The sequence below is a fragment of the Osmerus eperlanus genome, chromosome 2, assembly GCF_963692335.1.
Source record: "Osmerus eperlanus chromosome 2, fOsmEpe2.1, whole genome shotgun sequence".
NCBI classification, from domain to species: domain Eukaryota; kingdom Metazoa; phylum Chordata; class Actinopteri; order Osmeriformes; family Osmeridae; genus Osmerus; species Osmerus eperlanus.
The window spans coordinates 21,152,791-21,180,160 of record NC_085019.1 but is presented as its reverse complement, the minus strand read 5'-3'; the positions used below and the strand labels follow the sequence as shown (position 1 = coordinate 21,180,160).

Here is a 27,370-nt window from a genome sequence, read left to right as displayed (position 1 = left end):
GGGGCTGGGGCGTAGCGGCGGGGGGAGGGGAAGGGGGGGAGCGGCGTTCCTGAAGGGGGGAGGGGCCGAGGAGGCCGCAGGCAGGCATGGTGGAGGAGGGAGAGCGAGATACCTGAGGGGAGGAACGGGGACGAGAGAGGGGCAGGGAAAGGAGAGAAGGGAGAGAGGGAATAAGAGAGAGAGAGATAGAGAGGTTAACGTGGCCTATACCCATTCATTGACTTAAGTGGATTGCCACGACGCTATAACATGACTCAGTGTATATCAGTGTCAGCGTATAGAAATCACAGCGGCAGGGACGCAACATTGTCCGAACTTGAACATTCGTGCTAATAAAGCTTTTCGGAATTGAATGGAGAGGAAGCGGGAGAGATTAGAACGGGGGAAGAGGGACACGAGGCGAGGTCACGCATGACATCCATAAATAGCGCGTGGAAACGCAGAGGCGGCGCGCGCGCGCGGCTGCGGCGCTCTCCCTCGCCCCGATCAATATTTCATGAGGAAGGTTCGGAGGGAGGACGGATAATGGTCTATGATATGGATGACATTAACTCTCCCTATGGGGCGGGTTGCGGGATCGGTGATGGAGAGAGAGGGGGAGGAAGGGGGGTGGGGGGGGGAGGTAGAGATGAAGGAGACTTGGAGAGAGATGGAGAGGGAGGAAAAGGGCTCTCGAGAGGAAATGAAAATGAGGAAGACAGATAGAGAGAGAGAAAGGGAGATATTGAGAGAGAGAGAGAGACAGAGAGAGAGAGAGAGAGAGAGAGAAAGCGCGTGAGGGTGAATGAAGAAGTCGACTGATATGTGCTATGTTTGACTAACTAACCTGACTGTGTGACTGACAACAGGCTGCCAGTATGCTGAATGACTGACTGACTCACTGACCGAACTGACGGACTCTGAAATTAATTAAATGATGTGATGGAGTGATGGGGTGATGCCCTCCCTCCCTCCCTGTTTTCTGAATCCTACTGTCATACTTTTAGACCGATAGATGCACTGATTCAGCAGCGTCGAATGGGAAAACCTGTTATATGGCATCTATACTAAAAAGCAAGACCCTCACACTCGTTTATTACTCGTCTCTCCATCCGTCTCCTTTCCTCCATTCCTCCCTCCATCCGTCGCTCTACTTGAATGACCACAGACTGTATCTCTCTGCCTTTTATTTATAGAGCTTTTCATTAGGATGCAGAGAGAATGAGAGAGAGAATGGGAGAAAGGGCGACAGAGAGAGAACAGTACATTAGAGAGGGAGAGAGAAAGAGGAGAAGAGAGGGAGAAAATTATAAGAGTAGTTTATTGCTGCTTCTGAAATATGTGATTATTTGTGTGTGTAATGTATGCACTTGCAGGTGTATGCAGTAGATAGAACATTTTATACACTGTAGTGTGTGGGTGTGTATCATCGGGAGTCTATATAGTGAGACTATAGATGTTCAAAAAGTGTGTTTGTGTCGGGTGTGCATGTGTGTGTGTGTATGTTGCACAAAAATCTAAGTAGAAGAGGCATGAACAAAGAACCAAGACAATACAATAAACACACCAAACTGTCGGAGACAAAAAGAAAGGGAGAGAGAGGGGGGGAGAGGGAGAGAGATTGAGAGAGAGAGAGAGAGAGAGAGAGGGGGGGGGGGGAGGGGGGACAGAGAGAGAGAGAGAGAGAGAGAGAGAGAGAGAGAGAGGGGGAGGGAGAGATTGAGAGAGAGAGATAGGGAGATATTGAGAGAGAGAGAGAAAGAGAGATGGGAGAGAGAGAGAGAGAGAGAGAGAGAGAGAGAGAGAGAGCGAGAGAGAGATTGAGATTGAGAGAGAGTATACAGGAGCAACGGGCGAGAGAAAGGGGGGGTGAATGGGAGGTATGTAGAGATGACAAAAACATCTATTTGGCAAACTAATTGCTGGAGGTTCGTCAGCACTAATTGCAGGTCCCTGTGTTAATTGTCAATTGCACATTTCTCTTTCGGACGACAGGGAGAGATGGGAAGGAGGGAGAGACAGAGATGGATGTCAAGATAAAAAGGAAGGAAGATATAATAGATAGATAGACAGATAGACAGATAGATAGAGATAGTTGACTGTTACAAAATGGAAATGGAGAGAGAGAGAGAGAGAGAGAGAGAGAGAGAGAGAGAGAGAGAGAGAGAGAGAGAGAGAGAGAGAGAGAGAGATGCTGCTCCCTTTGAATCTGTACTTCTCTAGCTGCACTCAGTTTCCATGGCAACAATTAAAATAGGCCTCTCCACACACTCTGTTGATGGACATAGAGATATATACACACACGCCGACACACGCTTACATTTTGCGATAAGCACTGACCATTCAAACACACACTCACACACACGGACACACACACACTTCTGCTCTCTCTGTGTCCTTGTGGTGAGTCTCGTCTCTACACTCTGATTCTTTCCACGGACAGATTAGCATGGAGACCTCTGATGTATTTCACACATGAACACAGACAAAGTACAGACAACTTTCCAGCCTCTAGCAGTCTGACCAATCAGAGCCTTGGGGCTGGACGGTCTGTTCTTCAGATGACCAATAACAACCAGCGACTAAATAGTGACTCCAGCTGACTGACCAATCAGAAGGGTTGTTACCATGCCCTGCCCCAGGTTGGTCCAGCCCACACAGGTAGTGAGTACCCTCACACGTCGTAAAGGAGGTAATTATCATATAATTACCATAAAATGTTAACTGATATAACACGGCTCATATGGTGGGGCAACACATCGGGAGAGATATGAGGCGTAAAGCTAGTATCACCGCTCCCTAATCGCCGAAACCTGCACCACGCGATAAATTACCCACTTGGGATGTAGCGAAACAAGGGCCTAGGGGTTGCCATGGCAAAACAGAATGGCAACCGGAGATCTAGAAAAAAATACTCTATTTCCGCGGTCTGTCTGTCTGTCCATCTGTCCATCTGTCTGTACGCTTGCGAGTCTGCCTGCCCAGCTGTCTGTCTGCCTGCCCAGCTGTCTCTCTGCCTACCCAGCTGTCTGTCTAGTCGGGCGTCCGTCAGTCCATGCGTGTTTTTCGCAGCCAGCCAGCCAGAATACACCAGAGCTGCCCTGGACTGGACTGGGCTGTACTGGGCTGTACTGGGCTGTACTGGGCTGTACTGGGCTGGACTGGGCTGGACTGGGCTGGACTGTACTGGGCTGTACTGGACTGGACTTGACTGGGCTGTACTGGGCTGGTCTGTACTGGGCTGGACTGCCTAAGACCTGTAGTCCTGTCGTGTTGTTACCTCAGCGTGGACCCTGACGTGCCCCACGCTTTCTCACCTTCGCTCTGTCACCCTCATGAAAAAAAGGTTACCTATCCCGATTTCTCTCTCTTTATTACAATTCTCTATTTCCCCTTCACACTTTGTCCTACCTCTCCCTCTCTCCCCCTCTCCCCCTCTCCCTCCCTCCCTCCTTCTTTCTTACTCCGTCCCTCTTCCCTCTCTGTACATCCCCTCCCTCCCTCTCTCTCTTCATTACATGGTAAGTGCCAGGCCTGTCAGTCGTGATATTTGCATGAAGGCGGAGGACAAAAGCAATTGGCAATCTTTCTTTTTTATTGCCTGCTTTGATATTTAGGGAGAGTGCAGGAAGCCACAACAGAAGTCTTTCTCTCATTTACTCCCAACTGTTTATGGTCCGTATATCCATACATTATCCTAACCAGTTTGGGCTAGCAAGCGTAGAGCTAACTCCATTTGCCCTTTAATTGAATGTGTCCATTCAGAATCTTTGCCGATGAGCGCGTCAGGAAACATTCGGCAACGTCGGTATGATAGCTACAAAACAATCAAAACATTAACTCCCGGAGAGGTGGAAATTGGAAACTCGGAGCAAGTGCCGTGCGTCCTATTTTCGGAGACGGACAACCGTTTGATTTGGCGACGAACACAAACAAGCACACCCACACCACGAATAAAAGGACAAATAGGGTCGTCTCAGTCGATGGTGCATCCGCAAACTTCAGCTATCAGATTCAGGCTTAGCCAATAGAGGCTACGGAAAAAGGTACTTGAGCCTGAGCCTGACAAATGTGTTTTGACAACGAGCATGAAGATAAGAGGCAGGTTTCTAATCTATCGAAGGACACATCTCTATTTACAACTCTTCTCTCCTATCCTTGTCCTCTCCTCCCTTTCCCCCTCCTCTCCTCGATTCTCTCCTCTCCTTTTCTCTTCTCCTCTCCTTTTCTCTCCTCCTCTCCTCTGCTCTCCTCCCCACCTTCTCTTCCTCTCTCCTCCGCGCCTCTCATGTGACCTACATCCTCTCCTGTGTGTGCGAGGCATCCCAGTTAAAATCATTGTGAAAGTCATCCACAGGTGTGTGTTTAGGTGTGTGTATGAAGGTGTGTGTGTGTGTGTGTTTAGGGCTGTACGCCTGCAAAGGCGTGTGTGTTTATGTTTGTGTAAATGTAGGTGTGTGGGAACCCTGGGCAGGTGTCAGTGTGTGCTAATGAAGGTGTGTGTGTGTTGTTTTGTAGAAAGTGAGGCCTTGGTGAACAGACTGGGGTGACCCCCATGCCAATAACAGCCCTGTAATCACTCTAAATGTGTTATATTGAGGGCTTTTCACAGATTAGAGACACATTAATCTGTCCTCCTCCATCCATCTCATTCAAAGCCGTTATTTTTGGAACCAGGAGCCTGCCTTGTGGATTAGTAGGTGTGCCGTCTTTGTGTGTGTGTGTGTGTGTGTGTGAGGCTCCCCATGTGTGTGAGGGAGAGAGCGAGAGTAACACCACAGTGCAGTGATTATCCTTCTACAGTACAGAACAGGAGAAATAGGCCTGAATGGTTTTAGGGTGTTTTTTTTTTGTTGCCCTGGCAGTTTTATTAGATAAGATATGGGAGTGTAGCGAATTACCCCCTGCCCCTAACACCCCCTTCATCCCCCCCAAAAATATCTACTAAAGAATATATTGTGCTTATTAAAGTTCTGTCTTATGATCTGAGAAGTGTGCTCAGGCTTAAACATGGTGTCTCACACAGGGTGTGGGAAGCAGGCTGTTCTTTGTGTCTCTATCTCTTCATTTTCAGAAACAACCTTGAAACCGGGTGGAGACGGCACCCGAGCAGGTGGGACGCGTAGGCAAGAACAACTCCCTGATGCACGAGAGAACAAGCTCAACCCTCTTTTCATCTTTCTGTTTTAATTGCACTGTATAAATATATCCTGGGGAGGGACAGATAGCCAGTTGGACTTTGTGAACCAGCCCAAAACTCTGTTGCGGGTAGGGAAACACAACCCCAGAGCTCTGTACTTGTTGATTTCCAACTGCTGCATTAAAGCTGATATTATCGGACCTCTGCGACTCCAGACCACTCTTTCTAGAACACAGATGTGTGTCATTGAATACCATCATTACATATTGGAATAGACACAAAGAATTAAAGTCCTTCACTACCTCCTCCTCCAGTCAACAGCTCCTGGTAACCCAGTGAGCTGCACGACATCCACACCCTGAAATCTGTTTAGTACAGAACGCTGCCTAACCCTCCACGGTACTCTACGGTACCAGCTATGTTTCTTATAAGCATGTTACACCAACTCCACAAAACATACACTCATGGAGCAACATGTGAACCATTTAATACCGCAGCAAGTTGGTGTCTCCTTGGCTCTCTGTTAAAGCTGATTCCAATCAGAGATTGTCCCATGAAGGTTCCTAACCATTAGATTAGGAGGGTCTGAGATTGGCAGTAGATTGCTAACACAAAATTGAGAATCCACTACTGCTTCAGTAATCACCAATAATGAGTTCTAAACTACAATATTAACGAGTGATTGGTTCAAAACTACAATATTAATGAGTGATTAATTCAAAAATACAATATTAACAAGTGATTGGTTCTAAGCTACAATATTAAAGAGTGATTGGTTCAAAACTACAATATTAAAGAGTGATTGGTTCAAAACTACAATATTAAAGAGTGATTGGTTCAAAACTACAATATTAAAGAGTGATTGGTTCAAAACTACAATATTAAAGAGTGATTGGTTCAAAACTACAATATTAAAGAGTGATTGGTTCAAAACTACAATATTAAAGAGTGATTGGTTCAAAACTACAATATTAAAGAGTGATTGGTTCAAAACTACAATATTAAAGAGTGATTGGTTCAAAACTAGAATATTAATGAGTGATTGGTTCAAAACTACAATATTAAAGAGTGATTGGTTCAAAACTACAATATTAAAGAGTGATTGGTTCAAAACTACAATATTAAAGAGTGATTGGTTCAAAACTACAATATTAAAGAGTGATTGGTTCAAAACTACAATATTAAAGAGTGATTGGTTCAAAACTACAATATTAAAGAGTGATTGGTTCAAAACTACAATATTAAAGAGTGATTGGTTCAAAACTACAATATTAAAGAGTGATTGGTTCAAAACTACAATATTAAAGAGTGATTGGTTCTAAACTACAATATTAAAGAGTGATTGGTTCAAAACTACAATATTAAAGAGTGATTGGTTCAAAACTACAATATTAAAGAGTGATTGGTTCAAAACTACAATATTAAAGAGTGATTGGTTCAAAACTACAATATTAAAGAGTGATTGGTTCTAAACTACAATATTAAAGAGTGATTGGTTCTAAACTACAATATTAAAGAGTGATTGGTTCAAAACTACAATATTAAAGAGTGATTGGTTCAAAACTACAATATTAAAGAGTGATTGGTTCAAAACTACAATATTAAAGAGTGATTGGTTCAAAACTACAATATTAAAGAGTGATTGGTTCAAAACTACAATATTAAAGAGTGATTGGTTCAAAACTACAATATTAAAGAGTGATTGGTTCAAAACTACAATATTAAAGAGTGATTGGTTCTAAACTACAATATTAAAGAGTGATTGGTTCAAAACTACAATATTAAAGAGTGATTGGTTCAAAACTACAATATTAAAGAGTGATTGGTTCAAAACTACAATATTAAAGAGTGATTGGTTCAAAACTACAATATTAAAGAGTGATTGGTTCTAAACTACAATATTAAAGAGTGATTGGTTCAAAACTACAATATTAAAGAGTGATTGGTTCAAAACTACAATATTAAAGAGTGATTGGTTCAAAACTACAATATTAAAGAGTGATTGGTTCAAAACTACAATATTAAAGAGTGATTGGTTCAAAACTACAATATTAAAGAGTGATTGGTTCAAAACTACAATATTAAAGAGTGATTGGTTCAAAACTACAATATTAAAGAGTGATTGGTTCTAAACTACAATATTAAAGAGTGATTGGTTCAAAACTACAATATTAAAGAGTGATTGGTTCAAAACTACAATATTAAAGAGTGATTGGTTCAAAACTACAATATTAAAGAGTGATTGGTTCAAAACTACAATATTAAAGAGTGATTGGTTCAAAACTACAATATTAAAGAGTGATTGGTTCAAAACTACAATATTAAAGAGTGATTGGTTCAAAACTACAATATTAAAGAGTGATTGGTTCAAAACTACAATATTAAAGAGTGATTGGTTCAAAACTACAATATTAAAGAGTGATTGGTTCAAAACTACAATATTAAAGAGTGATTGGTTCAAAACTACAATATTAAAGAGTGATTGGTTCAAAACTACAATATTAAAGAGTGATTGGTTCAAAACTACAATATTAAAGAGTGATTGGTTCAAAACTACAATATTAAAGAGTGATTGGTTCAAAACTACAATATTAAAGAGTGATTGGTTCAAAACTACAATATTAAAGAGTGATTGGTTCAAAACTACAATATTAAAGAGTGATTGGTTCAAAACTACAATATTAAAGAGTGATTGGTTCAAAACTACAATATTAAAGAGTGATTGGTTCAAAACTACAATATTAAAGAGTGATTGGTTCAAAACTACAATATTAAAGAGTGATTGGTTCAAAACTACAATATTAAAGAGTGATTGGTTCAAAACTACAATATTAAAGAGTGATTGGTTCAAAACTACAATATTAAAGAGTGATTGGTTCAAAACTACAATATTAAAGAGTGATTGGTTCAAAACTACAATATTAAAGAGTGATTGGTTCAAAACTACAATATTAAAGAGTGATTGGTTCAAAACTACAATATTAAAGAGTGATTGGTTCTAAACTAGAATAATCCCCATGATGAGATCCAAGCTACAATAACCACAGAACAGCTGGGGTTCCTCTGTCAGACAGACAGTGAGAAATGTTGAATAAAAATGTCGATTCAAGGTATTAATTAGATTTCTAATTTGACTAAATCCAATTAATTTCAGGTACTATTCATCTAAAAAAACACATCATTTGTATGCCAGTGTATCAAGGTTATGGATGTGTGTGTGTGTGTGTGTGTAATGCAGATTACATTGTTTAAGGCTGTAATTCTACATTTGAACATCTGTTCCTGCTCTGTATAAACCCCAGTGTGAGGCGGTCCACACACACACACACACACACACACCAAACATTCCAGCTTTCCCCATTTCCTTCTTTTTTTCGCCTGATCATCACAATTTTCTTGCAGGCGTCAGGCTGTCATGGCTGTCTCCAATCATCTCTCTAGCCCCGGTTTGTGTGTCTCTGTGTATGTGTGTGTGTTTGCGTTTGTCTGTATGTGTATCTGTGATTCTGTGTGTGTGTGTGTGTGTGGGCCCCCCTCGAGGACAGTGACAACTAGGAGAGCTTCCCCAATGGATGTCCCTGTCGTTAATCCTAGAAACTCTCAGCCTTGAGATGCACTGGGAGAGTAAGCTCCCAAGACAAACAAACACACACACACACAAACACACACACACACTAACAGTTCTATCTGGTTTGCCAGTAGCTAGGACGACACCCGTAAAGCTCATCACTTCATACCGCCGCGACATCCCCTTTATTTACGAGCGGACTCTCAGCGAGCGCCATTTCCGCAGTTCACCGTGTGCCCTGCGATGGCCCCACTGACATACGACACCACTTCCTCTCCTGTCATGTCATGTCCTGTCCTGCGTGCCTGGCCGTACCGCTGTCACTCTGCCGGCGGCGCAGGTTCGCCAGTCCCCCCGTGGGACGGCGGCGTCAGCCCCGCCACGCAGGGGAAGGATAATGAATGAGCGACGAGGACATTTGAAGCAGCCATGTTGTTCAGCTCAAACCTGGCACCCGGGTTAATAGGATCCCTTAAGGGACACTGGCTTCCCGTATTTAATATTCATGGACAATCGTGTTTATTTGCGTCGTACGATGAGGAGGGTGGAGATGACGGATGCCGTGGAGGCTGGACAGAGAGGGAGAGGCGGAGATGGGGCTCTCGTTTTCACTTTCCTCGTTCTCCTTCTCTCTCGTTCTTCTCCCTCGTTCTCATTCTCTCTCGGTGTCCTTCTCTCTCGGTCTCTCCCTCTGTTTCTTTTTCCCTCTCTCTCTTTCTCTGTCATATGCTCTTCCTGTGAACTTCTCCCTAAACAAACACGTTGTCCTCATGCGAGAACCGACGTTTCCCGAAATAACCAGCTGACAAAAGGTTGTTCGCTTTTGGAATATAATAAACCAAGTACCTCCAACCGCCGTCTAAAACACTCTTGAGAAGTGCATTCATGATCATTTCAGCCATTTAGCGGACATTTTTAGACCAGAAGCAGGTGGTATATGCTTCACAACCTCGTCTGGGAGAGATGGAGTCGGAAGGCCTCTCTATAGCGACAGAGCGGTTGTTCCTCACGACTCAGACCCTCCACGTTCAACTAACGACGATGCCCGCGTTCAGCCAGAAGACTCCTCTCTAGGTCTTTCATTCTCTCTTTCCATCTCTCTCTCTCTCTTTCCACCTCTCTCTCTCTCGCTCTCTCTTTCCATCTCTCTCTCTGTCTGTGTCTATCTCTCTCTCTCTTTCATGACACTGCTTTTCTTTTTCCTTTCAGTCAGTGGAGGAGGCCAACAACAGGCCATCACTATCTCTCCCTCTCCTCTCCCCTCTCTTCTCCTCACTCTCTCCTCTCTTCTCCTCACTCTCTCCTCTCCCCTCTATTCTCCTCACTCTCCCCTCTCCACCTCACTCTCCCCTCTCTTCTCCTCACTCTCTCCTCTCCCCTCTCTTCTCGCTCTCTCTTCTCCCCTTTCTCTCTCTCCCTCCCTCTCTCTCGCTCTCTCTAGGCCTCAGCCAGTGAAGGGAGGAGCGAGGCCCCAGCATGTTTTATTCAGTGTCGGCCCGGTACGATACATAATCCGAGGGGCCAACTGATTCACCGTTTTAATTAAAAACTAGCCTTGTAGAGAGAGAGAGAGTGCCCCTGGTAACATCTTGATTTATGAAGAGACCCCCCCCCCCCTCATATCCTCCTCCGTCACAGTCTACACTGGGCGGTGGGGGTATGGAGGGGGGAGTGGGGCATGGAGGGGGGAGTGGGGCATGGAGGGGGGAGTGGGGCAGGGCAGAGCGAGCGTTTAGTTGGGAGATTTTGGGGGGGGGGGGAGTGTTGCCTTTCACCTGGCGTGTGATCCAGTGAGTTTTGCTTCTTTTTTGTTTTGAAGAACAGCGAGCGCAGGAATGAGAACAGGAAGAGAAGGTCAGAAGGTGAAAGGGGGGGACGGTGCCGGCTCCTGAGTGGACGGGGGCTGCTGTTCCACACGTCGCCCGGCGGGATGGAGTTAGCTTTGGTCTGACAGTTATGTTGCGTTTATGTCATCCTCCCAATTTAAATCACAGCTGCCACAGAATCCCTCGATGAACCGCGATTTTAATTAAAAAACGGTGAGATGGAGCGGGCTAAGGAGAGAAGGAGGGAAAGAAAGAAATGGAGAGACCGAGATAAAGAGGAGAAAGAGCAAAGAGAGAGAGAGGGGGGGGAAGAGAGCTAGAGAACCAAAGCTAGATCAGAGCGGTGATACACAAAGGGGACAGGAGGAGGAGGAGGAGGAGGGAGGGGAGGAGGAGGGAGGGGAGGTGTCTGAGGGGGGGAGGAGGAGGGAGGGGAGGTGTCTGAGGGGGGGAGGAGGAGGGGGAATAGAGGAGAGGAAAAGGGGGAATAAAATGAAAGAGTGGCGCTGACGATGAGAGGACGGGGAAGGAGATAAGGAGGAACTAACGGAGCCCATTCCGGGAATAAATGAGAAGAGAGTAAAAAGAAAAGAGTGTGTTTCATCTTTACTCATTTCTTGTTTAACTCTCTTCAGCACAGCTCAGCTCTAGGATTCACTCGCCATTTCGCTCAACCTGTGTGTGTGTGTGCGTGTGTGTGCGTGTGTGTGTGTATGTGTGTGTGTTTTCTCTCCCTTCGCTTCGTCACGCCGTCACTCTAACTGATTGATTCTTTAAGGTCTGGCTCACATTCATGATCACGATGCAGACCACACACACACACACAAACACACACACAAATAAACAAAGCAAACAAACATGTGCACACAGTTCACACATTGACGGATGCATTTATATACCATGTAACAATCCAGTTATGCCCGAGTACATGACTCTGATCTTAAGTAATGAACATGTACAAACACACCAGCTCAACCCTAACCGGCCAACCATAAGCACGCTGCCTTTAAAATGATACAGCCTGCCACACAAACACACGTACACACACGACACAACCAGAACCACACACTTTCTCCTCTCCGATCAACTCTCCCTCGTTCTCTATATCTATTGATCTCGCTCTCTCCTACTCGTCACGTGCGCACACTCAAAAACCTCCACACAACGATCATGCATGCACATACATACACACATACATGAACACACGCACACACGTACATTGACACACACACACGTACACAAACACTCACAGACATCCAGTATCTACTCAGGCTGATCGTGCGCTGCGGAGCCACAGGGGAGGTGGATCTCTTGTCACCCTGAGGGTTTCCTGACTTCATGAGCCTCATCGCTGCTCCTCTCCACTCCTCTCCTACCTTCTCTCCTTTTCGGCGCCTACTGTCTCCTAGCCTCTCTCCTCTGTTCATTCAAATAAATAACCCGTGTTGTCATTTCAATCTACAATCCAAGATGCATGTTTGTCCAGATCTATTTTTCACCAAGATAGCTCGAGCTAATTGAAGCTGAGTTGAATCAGGATAGTTTGTTTGCTAAGCTGTATTGCTAACTTTACCCACCTAAGTCGATCCCGTTTGCTTCGACAACAGAAGTGGAAACAACTAACGTAATCATTTCAAATGATATCTAGTCAATCTGTTGAAAACAGTGTTGTGTAGACACAATAGATTTATTTGTACGTTTTTATTTCAAGTCTCCACCTTCGTTGTTTCAGTGAGTGCTGTTGCGTCTTTGTGTGTGAAATACCCCAAAAACACAGTCAATGACCCCTTTAACCCTTGTGTTCTCTTCGGGTCATTCTGACCCATCAGTCATTGTTACCCACCGTCGTATTGCGACAACAGTCAATGACCCCTTTAACAACACTAATGCAGCGCTCGTTGGTGCCACTCCAATGCAAGTGCACTGCCCGTTGGCGGCAAGCGAGATCCATGGCTCCATTATAAATGTATACGTATACTTTATATTTATACTTATTTGTTGCCGACCACTCATTCAAACAACCTCACACGCCCCCCTGCACGTCCTGGGATCCCGAGCAATACACCTGCCGCATTCCAACTTCAGACAGAACCCAGTTTGTGGGATAATCGAGCCACAGACACACACACAGACAGAGATTCCTGCCTTTCCGGTTAGATGAAAGCTCGTCTTAATCCTGGGTTTTTCTCACCCCAGCATCGCTGACCCTCCAGCCCAGCATCGGCCAGCTTTACTGGGCAACATCCTGGGGGCACGTCTGGTGGATCCTCCAGCCACCACCACTCCTCCCGTCCACAGGTAAGCTAACACAGTCAGATGGCTGAGCGGTTAGGGAATCGGGCTAGTAATCTTAAGGTTGCCAGTTCGATTCCGGCTGTGCAAAAAATGACGTTGTGTCTTGGGCAAGGCACTTCACCCTACTTGCCTCGGGGGGAATGTCCCTGTACTTACTGTAAGTGGCTCTGGATAAGAGCGTCTGCTAAATGACTAAATGTCATGTAAATGTAACACACGCGCTGCCACATCCTGCACCACCAGAGGACTGCAGCGCAGGGGGAGTGCTAGGGAGGTTAGCCTCCGTGTGACTTCACAACAGTGTTTTGTGAGTGTGTCACGAGTTAGGTTAGGTAACCAAGCATGTTTGATCACCATGTTGAAAAAGCTGCGGAGGGAATGTTGTGTAGCTCCCAGGCCCAAGAGTGTCCACACACACACGTGGGCGTACATACACACACTTTTTTTTTAAATAAGGGTAGCATCAGGGTCTGGTGGTGTGAATGTGTCCTAATTGTCTTATCTTTCAAGGTGGCACATTTTTGGGCCGCAGCCTAATTTTGCACCCTGTCCTCCCCCCTCATGGGGCCTCCTGTGCAGACTGCTCTCTCCCCTCCCCTCCCCTCCCCTCCTCTCTTCTCCTCTCGTCCTCTCCTCTTGTCCTCTCCCTTCCTCTCTTCTCCTCTCATCCCCTCCCTCCACACTCTTAACCGTTCCCCCCCCCCTCTCCCTCAAGCACAAACACCACACACACACATCTCTCCACAACGCCTCCCCACTCTCTTTGCCCCCCCACCCCTACCACCCCATCCCAGCTACCCCCATCTCTGGTCATGGTTAATTAATTAGCAAGCTGTTCACCACCCAGGCCAACTGTACCATAGACAAACACCCGTTGATACGTTTGATACCCCCATACAAATATATAGCACATGTTCATGCTCAAAATGATTAAAATACATATCTGGTGTGGGTGTTTGCATTTGGGAGGGGGGGGGGGGGTTCGACCCCCAGGTCCTCCCTTCACTCCCCATCCCTATGCCCATGTCCAGTTATTAAACCAAGACGGTATCTTCTTGTGGTTCCAGGAACCACCGTTCGCGTGAACAAGTTCCATCTTTTCTTGTTGCCCAACCAGCCCCATTATATTACCAAACACCCAGTCCAGTCGGGTCACTATCAGGAAGCAAATCTATGAGATGTTTTGGTCAATCCATCTTACTAAAGACCAAAATAACTACCGACAGGCGTCCAGCTAACCATCCACTGACCGTATATCAAACTTTTACCCTCAAATCTACCCACATGGATATTCAGCCTACATTTGTGTGTTCACAGATGTATTCCAGAGTCTTTGTACAGCAAGGCATCTGGATAACCGTTTGAAGTCGATATTCTAAACAGGTTCTGACAATTATTCTGTTTTCTCCAGCGAGAAATGTACCAGGAGAACGGGAGAAACATCTAATGAAATAGTGGAGATATTGCGTGTGTTCCACCCAGGGTTTGGAACTGAGGAGGTTTGTTGGTACACAGCAACGTGGTGACTAAATAGAAAATGACAAGGGGAGAGAGAGAAGAGGGAGAGAGGAAAAGAGAAAGGCAAGGAGGGAGGGAAAGAGAAAAAGTAGGAGGGAGAGAGAGAAGGAGGGAGGGAGAGAGAAGCTGTATGAGGGAGAGAGAGAAGGAGAGAGGGAGAGAGAATATGTATGAGGGAGAATGAGGGAGGGAGAGAGAAGTAGGAGGGAGAGAGAGAAGGAGGGAGGGAGAGAGAAGGTGTATGAGGGAGAGAGAGAAGGAGAGAGAAGATGTATGAGGGAGAATGAGGGAGGGAGAGAGAAGAAGTAGGAGGGAGAGAGAGAGAAGGAGGGAGAGAGAAGATGTATGAGGGAGAGGGAGAATGAGAGAGGGAGAGAGAGAAGGAGGGAGGGAGAGAGAGAAGGAGGGAGGGAGAGAGAAGGTGTATGAGGGAGAGAGAGAGAAGGAGAGAGGGAGAGAGAAGATGTATGAGGGAGAATGAGGGAGGGAGAGAGAAGAAGTAGGAGGGAGAGAGAGAAGGAGGGAAGGAAAGAGAAGATGTATGAGGGAGAGGGAGAATGATATATAATAGAGGTTGGGAAATTGATCAGAAAACGAGAAAGAAGAAATGAGAAAGGGAGGAAGAAAGAGAGACGGAGGGAGAGAGAGGAAGAGAGACAGGGAGAGAGAGGAAGAGAGACAGACAGAGAAAGGAAGAGAGACAGGGAGAGAGAGGAAGAGAGACAGGGAGAGAGAGCAAGAGAGACTGGGAGAGAGAGGAAGAGAGAAAGTGAGAGAAGGCTCCTAGTAACAGTGAGGTTTGTCGACAGGAAAACTGCAAATTCATTTTGTGGGAATGAAACATCCAAAGACCATAGAGCTGTTTGTACATCCTTTGTATTTGAAAGTGTTTTTTTTCCGTTTTCAAACCTCAGCATTTAAACTCCATTCATTATGCATCTCTCTCTCTATTACTCTCTCTATCTCTCTAACCCTTTTGGGCTGTGAGAATCAATGCAAATGCAAGTAGAAATGGACGGAATACAGCGTTTGTTTTGCGTGTCAACATTCTGAGCTTGTGTATATTGTAAAACCCCCATATGCAACCCCCTTCTTCAGAAATCCATATGAGTTCATATAACTAATTTGAGACCTAACCTCAGATGCCAATTGTATAAATATTGGGATCTATAGGACGTGCAACCAAAGCCTGCACTGTCAGTGTAATGTATGATAGGTTTATGTATACACTGGCCTATATATTAAACACAGTGGGATCGTTCTCTCTCTATATCACTATATCTCTTTCTCCCTTTCTCCCCCTCTCTCTCTTGCCAGCCTCCCATCCCAGATCTTGACAGTATGGATGGCTTTCTCCTTAGGGACGGTATCTGCCTCCCATGTGGAGAGAGCTATATGGGCAATTCCCTGGGGCTGTTTCTCCTTAACACCATGACAGTCAATAACGGCTCCATGCATTATCTACCGCTGCTCCTCTCCCCCGTGTTCCCCTTTTCTCTCCGAACTTCTCCCCAGGTCTTTCCATTCCCCTCGGCTCTCCTTTCCCTCCTCCTCTCCTCTTCACTCCTCTCCCGTCTTTCTCCTCTCCCCCCTGCTCTCCCTCCTCCTCTCCCCTCCTCTTCTCTCCTCTCCTCTCCTCTCCCTCCTTCTCCCTCCTCCTCTCCCTCCTCCTCTCCTCTTCTCTCCTCTCCCTCCTCCTCTCCTCTCCCTCCTCCTCTCCTCTTCTCTCCTCTCCTCTCCCTCCTCCTCTCCTCTCCTCTCCCTCCTCCTCTCCTCTCCCTCCTCCTCCCTCCTCCTCTGCCTCCCCTCCCCTCCTCTCCTCTCCCTCCTCCTCCTCTCCCCTCACAGACCCAGGACCAGGCGTTGTGACTCTGTGAGGGCTCCTGGGCGGCAGGGTTGGGCGGAGGGTGGAGTTACCCAAGCGCGCCGTGCATTAGCTGTGACATTTCAATAGCGCTGGGCTAAGAGAACGCGGCAGGGCGGCGGCCTCGCTCCAAATGGGGCTGAGAGAGCGCACTCGAGGAGAACCAGAGCAGGGTCAGTGGTCAGACTTGACCAGTCTAGCGCTGTGCCATTACAAGCAGGTCATCTGAGATGAGCATGATTCCCTCCCTGGATACGCCGTCAACCGTAAACAGGACGACCAGAGACTGTGTTTGTGCTGCTGTGTGTCGAGTCATTGGTTTGTTTTTTATCATTCATTTTATTTATGAATCAGTGAGCTCTGTCCTGGAAAGAACAACAAAGTTATATTATATCCTATGGAGACTTGCATATAAAACATTTTTTAAAGCATGTTCTTTCTCTGCATTAGAGACTTCCTTGGCGTTTTAGCACCATTACTACAGGGCAGACTTCAGACAGTGAGACATTTCACAAACACTGCAAACGGAACATTAATCACCGCGTTGGCAACAGGTGGTGTTTGGTATTCAAGCGGGGTCGACACCGACAGCGCATCACAAAGAGAAGCACAATGTTCTCCAGCAATGTGTTGCTTGGATCGGGCCTTCGTTTGGGCAAATTATGTTTTTTTGATGAGGATGAGGCTGGGTTTTTTCCTCTCGAAACATGAGGTCTAAGTGAGACAGACGATTTGTTTTTGGGGGGGGGGGGGGGGGGGGACGAGGTACATACTGACTTAGACAGGTGATTTAGTGTTCCCCCAGCGCTGGGTTGAGTGGATCGACCCGGCGTTCCCTCACAGCCCAGAGCGGTTGCAGAATGCAGCGGATACCTGGAAGGTGCTGACCTGACCCATTCCCTCCTCCTGCTCATATGGAAACGAGTCACTGGCGCGTGGAAACAGCCCGCAGGCTGCGCGGAGAGACAAGCGACCGCAACAGCCGAGTGGGACGGCGACGGCGCTGACCTCGCCAGCTGTACGCGCAGACACACTCACGCTTAATACCGTACACAGAGACTGCCGACTAGAGCCTCCTCATCATCACCTTCATCCTCCTCATCATCATCACCATCATCACCTTAATCCTCCTCCTCCTCATTATCACCATCATCACCTTAATCCTCCTCCTCATCATCATCACCATCATCACCTTAATCTTCCTCCTCATCATCATCACCATCATCACCTTAATCTTCCTCCTCATCATCATCACCATCATCACCTTAATCTTCCTCCTCATCATCATCACCATCATCACCTTAATCTTCCTCCTCATCATTATCATCACCTTCATCCTCCTCCTCATCATCACCATCATCACCTTAATCCTCCTCCTCATAAACATCATCCTCTACCTCCTCCTCCTCATCGTCACCTTAATCCTCCTCGTCCTCCTCCTCATCCCCCTCCTCCACCTCCTCATCATCACCATCATCGCCTTGAATCCTCATAACCTTCATCATCCTCCTCATCATCCTCCTCCTCATCGTCAACATCATCGTCAGCCTCTGACGCCCAAGACACAGTACCTACCCCAGGACAGGCCCCAAGGTAACAGCTGTCACCAAAGAGAGCCCCCCCCCTCCCCTCCCCCCCTCCCCCTGGCCCCTCCCCCTGCCCACAGAGGCCTGCTTCCAGGTGACTGATGTTGCTGTGCAGGCGAAGACCGGGATGAGTGAAGGGGTATTGATCCGGCTTCGCGGAGGCCAATCAATGCCACTGCACTGCTCGCTATGTTTCAGGTCGTCCTGGAAACGTGATTCTTGGTATAAACAAAAAAAACGAAAGTAATATCCCTCAATGGCGTTACTACGCCGATAAATAACTATTTAAGGCCCCTAAGCAGCAGATGACTGTGAGGAATTCGGAGAACTGAATAGTCGCTGGATGTTAGCTGAATAGCACTTGAACACACTGAATGTCATTCCAGGAAACATGTATTGGCTGTTGAAAGGGGATCTATTCCGCACTCACTTTACGAAAGCCGTACCGCTAAACTCTCCTTTCCCCACAAAAAACTCCCAACAGTTAAGAGTCTCACTTGTATCTCTACAAACATTTGACTCAGCTCGCCGGAAATCACTTCTCTTTCTTTGAGTTCCTCACTTCTCTCTATCCCTCCCTTCCTCCATCAAAAGCTCCCTAACTCCAGGGCTGTATCCACTTCTGTCCATGTTGTATTCGGCGTGTTCAAAGCGAAAACGCTCCCCATCTCATTTTCACCCCTCCAAAAACAAGGACATGAAAGAAGAAAGCTGTCAATTATTGAATACCTCCCCCCGCCCCCCACAAAAAGGCAAAATGGCCACTCAGCATAAGAGGTCGATGCTACACTTTCAATACTCGTCCAGGTGGCGGGATACACGACACGAAAAACAAAAAACTGATGGAGAACTGAAGAAGAAGGATGAAGGGCAGTTCAGACAGAGCTCCACCGCCCCTGAACATGAATTAGCAGACTAAACCCACAGCACCATGTTTGCTAATATGTCTTTCTGCTCACGTGAGCAAACTAATACGGCAAAGGAAACTCCCAAGTTGACAAGCAGGATGGCGCGACGTAACGAAAATTAAACTCGAACCGAACAGACGGGTTTGTGTCTGGTACAGCGCCTCAGAACTCGTTTTGGGAAAGTGCTCGGTAATTAAAGTTAAAATATTCAAGATGATTTCGTTCATTATTACAAAATGATTATTATGATATTATCACGGGTTAAGGAGCTGTTGTAAGTCTTACTCATCCATGGTTTAATTAGTTTTGGAGAAGGATTTGGATGGGGGGGAGGGATGAGGGGAGGGAGGGGAGGGGGGGGGGGTTAAGGTAGTCATTTCAGACTCATTTCAGCCAGCCTCGGCTAAAGCGGTTGCTGTTGTATTCGACTTCATTGTATTGTAACGCGCCACTGCGTGTGGTGTGTCTGATGACGCGCGGAGGGGATCTACGCTCGTGAATGATTCTCTCTCTTTAAAAAAAAAAGAAAAAAAAAAAGGCTTTGATGACTTAGTGAAAAGAAAAATGCAATTTTAAAAAGCGTTTTTTTTTTTCTCCAGCTCCCACCGCCACACCTGCTGTTCTCTACCCAGGATCTGTCCGTCTGGTTTAGGCCCTTGTTTCCTGCCCTCGGGGGAGAAATGACTAACGTCAAGGCTCCATCGACAGATGAGCGGCAGCTACGTAACAACCTATGGTGACGATATAAGCCACTTGAGCACAATACAGAGACTAAGCCTCATTTCTGAAAGGCGTACACAGGCTATAGATAAGACTTCGAGAATTATTCCTCTCCTCTCTCTATATAAAATCGTATGACTGTAATTCCTTTATTCTGAAAAATATATATATTCCCGTAGGAAACAGAACTTCAAATAATTCAATTTAGGTCCTAATAAGCTCATCATCAACAATATTGGGGACATTTTAACTGAAAATTTGAATATACTTAATGTAAAAAGTAAGTGGAGCATGAAGTGGACTACAGTTGGAGTACATAGAATTCCATGGAGTTGTTAGTTCAGAGCTCTTTATATTAAGTGGTCGTATCTGGAAGATCAGCATTTAGGCTCCTGTATACCATTAGCGTTAGCAACATTAGCTCTGACCAGGGGGCAGAGGAAACAGCAGCGTTGGTGCGGGTGGTGTCAGAGGTGTGGGTGTGAGTGATGGCATTAGCAGTATGCTCACATCTGAGCCCCCCTAAGAGAAGACATGTAGTTTCTCTCCATTCCTCCATCCCTCTCTCTTTCCCTCTGCACAGTGCCGTCTCCAGTCTCTGAAACGTCACGGCTGATTAACAGTGCATGGAGAGATAGAGGGAAGGGAAGGGGGGGGGGGGCAATGGAGGGATGGGGAGAGGAAGGGGGGGGCGGCAGGAGAGTGAGGGTGAGGGTGAGGGTGCTTTGGTGATGAGATGAATACAGAACAAAAACCAATGTGAGAACATAAACATTAGATGACCTCTTGTGACGAACATTCGTTCTTCATGAGGTAGAGTTAACTGCACACATTCATACTGAATGTGTGCAGGGAAGCCGGTCGATGTTGGACTTGAAGGGAAAAAAAGAGCGTCTTCCTTGAGTCCATTTCGTATCACGCACACATAACGATCTAGTGTAACACACCCACACACGCAGGACACACACATACAGCGCCACAAACAAGCTTGCATAAATGGACGGAGTCTTTCCCCACCAAATCTCATTCAACAAATCCTTTAATTGCTTGATCGATACCCGCAGAGCCATGCAAATGAAGCCAATAGTCGATGGGGGCTAGGTCAGGTGGAATATCCACACCTCGGACACGCGCCATTGATCACCCTCCCTACACCATGCTAAACACCCTGAATACCTCTACTCCAAGCAGACTACCCCCTCCCCCTCCTCCATCTCTCTCTGTTCCTCCTGCTTTTCCTTTTCTTACTCTTCCTCCTTTCTTTCTTTCTTTCCTCTCCGTCCCCCTCTCTTCTTCCCTCCCTCCTCTTCTCTCTCTCTCTCTCTCTCTCTCTCTCACCCGATCGACTCCTTGCTCCCCCTCTTCCATGCACCCCATCACCCTTCATCTTCCCTTCCCTCCTTTCCCCCTCTCCTTCACTGGCCTGTGCCCCTACCTACGTCCAGGCGGACCAGACCGCCATGTTGAGAAAAACCGTTCCAAAGAGAGGTTTCGGTAACAAGCTTGTGGCGAGTAGGCAGGTGAATCTCGAACTTGTGCAAAACAACTTGTTGCTGCAGGGTGGGTCAGATCGGGGTGTGTTGAGGGATATAAACGCAGCGTATAAAACAGGCCATTAGCAATCCGGGTATAATAAACAGGACACGGCGAAAGCACGCACACTCATACATAAAAATATATGAGCCTGAACTGACACACACACACACACCTACTGTATATATATATACACACATTTATACACACACAGCATAGAGGGACAAGGTGTGGTAACTTCAGGACCTACCTTGTGTATTGCCAGCCCAAATCTCATCCCTGCTTCTCAGAAGTAGCATGATGGTGTGGGCTGAGACTCCTCTCTCCCTCTCATAGCCTCAGACTGAGAGAGGGTGAACTGTGAGACAAACAAACAGACAAAGGAAAGGGGATTTTAGTCACAATTGTAAAAACTAAACAAACAGCACAGCAATAGCTGTCAATACAATAATAGACTAATTAATTTGGACCTAGTAAGCAAGCTACGTCAAATTAAGGTCAAGGCCTACGTCGTGCTTATTGTTTAATTGCTTGAAATACTTGAGTTGATGCTGCAGGCTTTGAAAGTATTCGGTGACACCATTTTTTTGTGTGGGCACCTCCGGAGGTGCCGTTTGTTAACGAGTTTGACAGAGCATAAATGGTTTAGCGAGATTTAAAAAATGAAGCGTCATTCCATTTATCTCCTCACTAAATCGTAATCCTCTCCCTTCCTTGATTGAGAATGTGCAATTTGGCTCTGGCCAAAAAAAAGTACTCACGGCGGTTTTAGAGAAAACGGCGGGAGCGTCAAATCCTTGAAAGGGTCAAGGGCTAAAGCAACATTGGCCAGGTAATTGCTCTGTCTCTGCAAAGCGCCACTTTTTTCTTCTTTTCTTTCGTTTTTTCCCGACGCGGAATGTGTTGCTTAGAAGTCTCCTTCGTCTGCTGTCTTCGTGACTGTTATTGACGGACAGGGATGAGAGGGGGATAAACAGGTTAGAGACAGTCTACAAATTAATAGGCGGCATCATATTGTATTCAATTGGCCTAAGAGGCAGTAAATGTGGTTTGCACACACTCAGACACGCAAACATTAGCACGGAGCTTGGCCCAGTCTCACAAACCAAGAATTTGCAAAGCGAAGGAAGTTTATGACGCACTGTTCTGCCCACTTGAAAATACAGGTCACGAGATTTACACTAAACACTGGATTTTGTGTTTCATTACCATGTCATCCCCTATTGCTTGAAAGCTGCATGTGCTACCCTTCCCCCTTCCAGGCAAATGGTGAAAAAATAATTAATTAATCCCGATAACTCAATATATCTTAATATATGCATTTCATCAATGAACACATGCAGATTGGTCTGGTATCAATTTTTTTCACCACAGGCTGTGCTTTTAAGTAAATAAATTCTACATTAAATATGTTAATGAATAATGAACCCATGTCTCTAGGGCAACAGATTGTTGTTTCTATATTTAATAGATCGATAGACCGCACACGAGTCAAATAACGCATTTACCACACCACACACAAATATACGTGATTTTACATGAAATCAAACTAATGTTTATGAAGAATAACAAATTAAAACATTAAATGGAATGGAATAAACAGAGTAGAGAAAATATATTTTCCCTAGTAAGGTATCACTAGTTGAACCTTACACACCGCTGAAGATCGTGCATGTTATATTTTTAACCATCATATCCCCTTAACACGTATCAATACACGGACTCTTAATCAGTGGTGATGAATCATTGAACAGTTTTTTATATAGCAGATCATGACCCATATTCATACTTGGAGTGCATAAACTGCCAATGGACAGAGATCTACTAAAAGTTTAATTGTCCCATATAGTCCTGCTGTAACCCAGTTCACTATGTAGCACTGGAGCCAAACCAGATCAACAATAAATACATGGACCCGTATACTTTATGTATTTATGTCAGTTTAACAATTATTTCAGTGAATTGAGTGACTGGCTGATCACAGCTTGACATTAGATTTTGTAAATCTCTGGGATGTCAACTGTATAGTTTGGGATTAGGCCTAAAGAATGAGTATGTACGTCTCCATATTAGGGCATGTATGACAGTTCGAACAAGGCCGGTTGGGTTGTGGGATTATATTCCCACAGGATAAGGACACATTGACTGTAATTGTTAGTCTCTCGCAAATCTGTCAGTGTCACTAATGGCCATCAACACAGAAGGACACTTTTCAATGCCGCACATCCATTTGAGTTGAGGCCAATCTATTCTTGATCTGGGTGATTGACAGGTATGTAAGACAATCCCAACCATGAACTGGAACTAAAGCCATGTCCTTACTGGACCAATCCAAGCCTTGCTAACAACAGTCTTCAATCAGTGGTTCTAAAGTCCTCTTCTCGTTTTCCACTTTCAGAAGATGACGCTGTTGCTGTCCCCATGAAAACATCCTTTATTATAAGATAATATAATGATATATAATAAAGGAGCGTTTTAGACAGAGTGCCCTTTGAAGTGTCTTGAAGTGAGAGTAGTTATGTTATCTTTATTTATCCAACCAACCAATCGTCCACCCAGTCAATTATCCAATCAAACAATCATTCATCCAGCCAACTACCCAATCAACCAATCATTTTGTACCTAAGCCCCTATTCAAGCCTGACATTCTGGGCACATGTTTGGGCCAATCAGAGACATTTCTATTTCAAGAAGTTATTCTGGTCTGGAAGTTCACCCCACAGCTACATTTGACAGATTACAGATTATACAGATATTTTTTAAATCTATGTTTTCAAAGACATGCCTTGCATCTCAAATTGCAAGCTTTTTCTATTCGTGTGTACTGCAGGTTCCTTTAAGGTTACTGTTGCATGCAATATTTGGGACATTGGGCACCTTGGACTTTGACTTTCTTGCTGATATGTCTGTCACAGTTCAAATAGAAAAAACGGTTGGTGCTACAGTTTTCCCCCCGTAGCTGTTCAGAGATGTGCATATGGGCAACCAGGAGATCTCTGCTGTTGTTACTTTGTAATGTCTGTAGTTCAGTTGTGATGTATGTTCAGCAAAGCTGAGGTTTGTGGGTCAGATTAGTCAGAAAAGCATCCTGGTTGACGTTTTCAACCGGACATTCTGGTACATAATACTGCATTTAACACACCATGTATTGGGACCTGCTATTTAGCATACCTGAAAATATGGGACCTGCTATTTAGCATTCCCGAAAATATGTAATATGGGTATTATTGAGCCTCGGGTTTGGTAACCCGGACAACGACCCATTCTCAAAACGCGTCTAACACTTTTTGACGTAACATTTTTAGCATGTGTAGCTCCTTCTATATCTGTAACTCTTCACAATACTTACTCAACATGACAAGAGCCCTGTCCACTTTACACTCCAACTAAGAGCCTTTCTGCCAAGTCTTGTATATTTTTTCTGATATGTTTTTTTCTTCCACACGTACTGCCAGAAACACCTTGAGTGGCACAGTGAGAGCTACTCTGCAAGTTCGGGGGGGTTGACAGCTTTGACAGACTGCAGGGTCTTAAGTGGCCATCTGTAGGTAGACTCAGGAGGTCACATGCATGGTCAAGCCAGAGAGCACCATGGGTAATGGCTGGGGTTGCAAGACTTGAGTCCCGGGTGAATTTGGCACGTGTGCTGCTGTAACCTTGACCGGCGCAAAGCAAAACACACGCTAACACACACACACACACACTCTGTGTAAATCCCAAGCCCCCAAACCCTGTCAGGTAAATGATAGGAAAGTCAATCAGAAAAAAGGGGTCATAACATACAACATGTATGATGGATGGACATAGACCTGTACGTGTGTGTGTGTATGCAATTGCAGTGAAATCTTGCAGCAGGCTTGAGCCTGTGTACAAGCCAGCGTAGACAGACTCCAGAGAAAACGGTCTTCGCCGTTAGTCCACTACTGTATATTGCGACACATTGACATTTCTTCTTTGAAATAATGATGTTTCCACCGGATAAGCTGCAAAGTGGTAGGCGGAAAAGGGCAACTCTTTCTCCTCTATGAACCACTAACACACTTACACTTTAACACATGACGTGCACATTTAAGAGGTGTCTGAACTCCTTTTTTGGGTTGGAGAAAGTGGATAGAGATGACTGAAAGACTGACAGGAAAATCAAGAGAGACAAGTTATGGTGTATAAAATACAATTTAAGATGAGACCATAACTGTAGATGATACCATGTATCATGTATAGTACGTATCATGTATGTATCATGTACACTATGTATCACGTATGTATCATGTATACTATGCGTTGACGACATCACAGTGTTAGACAGCATGCAAAACAAGTCAAGTCATTATGGAATAGAATAAAATGGAGATTTTAATTTGAGGGACATTACGGATCTTCGATAATTCACCAATATCTGTGCCATATACAGCTCACACACACACACATTCCACCACAATGCAATGATTTACAAACAATACATCAGACATTTGAAAATGTAATTGAACAAATACCATTTATCACTGTCACAGTGAAGAGATATATTACATGTGTGCATGAGTGCATCTGTGTGTGTGTTTAGACGAGTCGTACTCACCTATTTAACCCTCAATAATGGGTGACACTATCTATGTGTAGATTGGACAAATTGTAGCGATCATAAATACTATATCAACTAAAAGACAAAGTGTCCGGTTACGTCCTTAATCCTTGATATCAAAATCCCATCAAAATTCAGTAGAAAAAGTATTAAAATCGACATTAGTCCGTTAGGAAAAAGACCAAAAAAGTCCTGAATTTCTGCCCAGTCTATGATAAATAGTTAATCTGAGTGTTTCATCATTAGTTCAGATATATAGTACATCCTTCGGACAGCTGCTAGATCCAAAGAGCAGTTAAAAATGTGAAGATCGTTTAAAAAAATCCAACTGCCTCGTGTCTTCTCATCACCTTTGAGGACAAGAATTGAATTCTCCTTTAAGAAAGAAAAAGGAAATCAAATAAGAGAGATGGAGGAAAGAGGACGAGTCATGAGCTTCACTTGGTTTATCTCTGCCTTTGTCGGTCACAGCCGCCTAAAACCCTCACACCCCCCCACCCGCACACACAAGCTACACGCAAGTCACAAAGTTTGCGGGTTAGTTGTTAATTCCACACTGTCCCCTTATTGGTTGAAACACGTCCTGTTTTCCTATTGATAAACATTGTTTTCTCATTACTATACAAAATAATTTACCCCTCAAAATAGATGAGGATAATCCCTCAGTGAAGGCTTAATGAAAAAGAGTCTATCGCCAAATAACACAAACCACCCAAAATCCCCCACCATCTGCAGAGCAGACGAGCAAGACTCGACGTGAATAATTTTCTACTGGCAAATGAAAAAGGTGAAACAACAAATAAATCAATGAATGGGTCGATTAGAATGGTTGGGGGTGTAGGTGGGGGGATAGATAAGAGATGAAGGGGTCCGCGATGAAAGCGACAGATGGGGAAAAGTATGGGGGGGTAGAATAGAAAGAAAAGTGAAATCCTCTGGAAGCTAAAGAATCGCACCCAGTTGTTTTTAGTCCATTCTCTTTGACTGCTTGTGTGTGTGTGTGTGTCAGAGGGAACGAGAGTGAGAGCGACAGGAGACAGCAGGCAAAAGAGAGAGACCGAGCGAGCGAGAGCGATGCACGCACCCAAACACAGGTGACAGACCAGTGGAGTAGAGGAACGATAACTGAGAAGGAACCCTTTGACAGTTCCTGTTCCACAGCTGTTTCAGCTCGTCTACATCCTTCCTCTCCCCAAAAAGCAAACCAGGCAATATAAACCAGACAATCTCAGCATCCCCACTACTTACTTGACACAACCAACATCACCCACCTCCCCCCCCCCCCCTAAAAACACTGTCTTTTGGGGACCTGAAAATGTCCTTCCGTGAGAGGGGCGAATGACTCGGCGCCGAGCACAGGAGACGGTGGCTTCGACGTTTAACGAGGAGGAAAGCAGAGAGCGAGAGCCGCCGGGGGAACAACGCGTCAGGGTGTGCTTCTCGGATGAGGGAGGATGAAGGGGCGCTTGGATGGTGGACCACAGTGGGGATCGGTGGAGGACAGATGTGGTAGGGGTGAGCGAGGAGAACGTCCCCGATGGGAGAGCCTGTATGCAGAGGGTGACGTGTGGATGACAGGGAGCAGGCATCAGCTGAGAGCTCGGACCAGACACACATGAGAAACATTCCTATTTCGAGCCATATCTTTGTTTACCGTGTGTGTGTGTGTTTGTGTGAGAGATAGAGGAAGTGTGTGACTGCTGAGGTGTTATCCAGATGTGTAACGCACAAATATATTATATACACACAGACACACACACACATTAAGAGACAGACACTAAACACTAGAAACTATAGACCTACCTATGATCATAAATAAGAGTCCCCCCAAATAGAGATGGATAGGATCGAGGG

The 27,370-nt window shown here is 45.3% G+C and overlaps 1 long non-coding RNA gene across 1 annotated transcript; it reads right to left on the bottom strand.

Annotated features, from left to right (window-relative positions):
• Window positions 1-25,979, bottom strand: LOC134014723 (uncharacterized). Its single transcript, XR_009929042.1, has 4 exons — window positions 25,514-25,979; window positions 21,699-21,876; window positions 21,188-21,295; window positions 1-112 (listed from the first exon to the last, which is right to left on the bottom strand). It is a non-coding gene; the product is annotated as an uncharacterized LOC134014723 (long non-coding RNA).
• Between the last annotated feature and the right edge of the window lie 1,391 nt (window positions 25,980-27,370).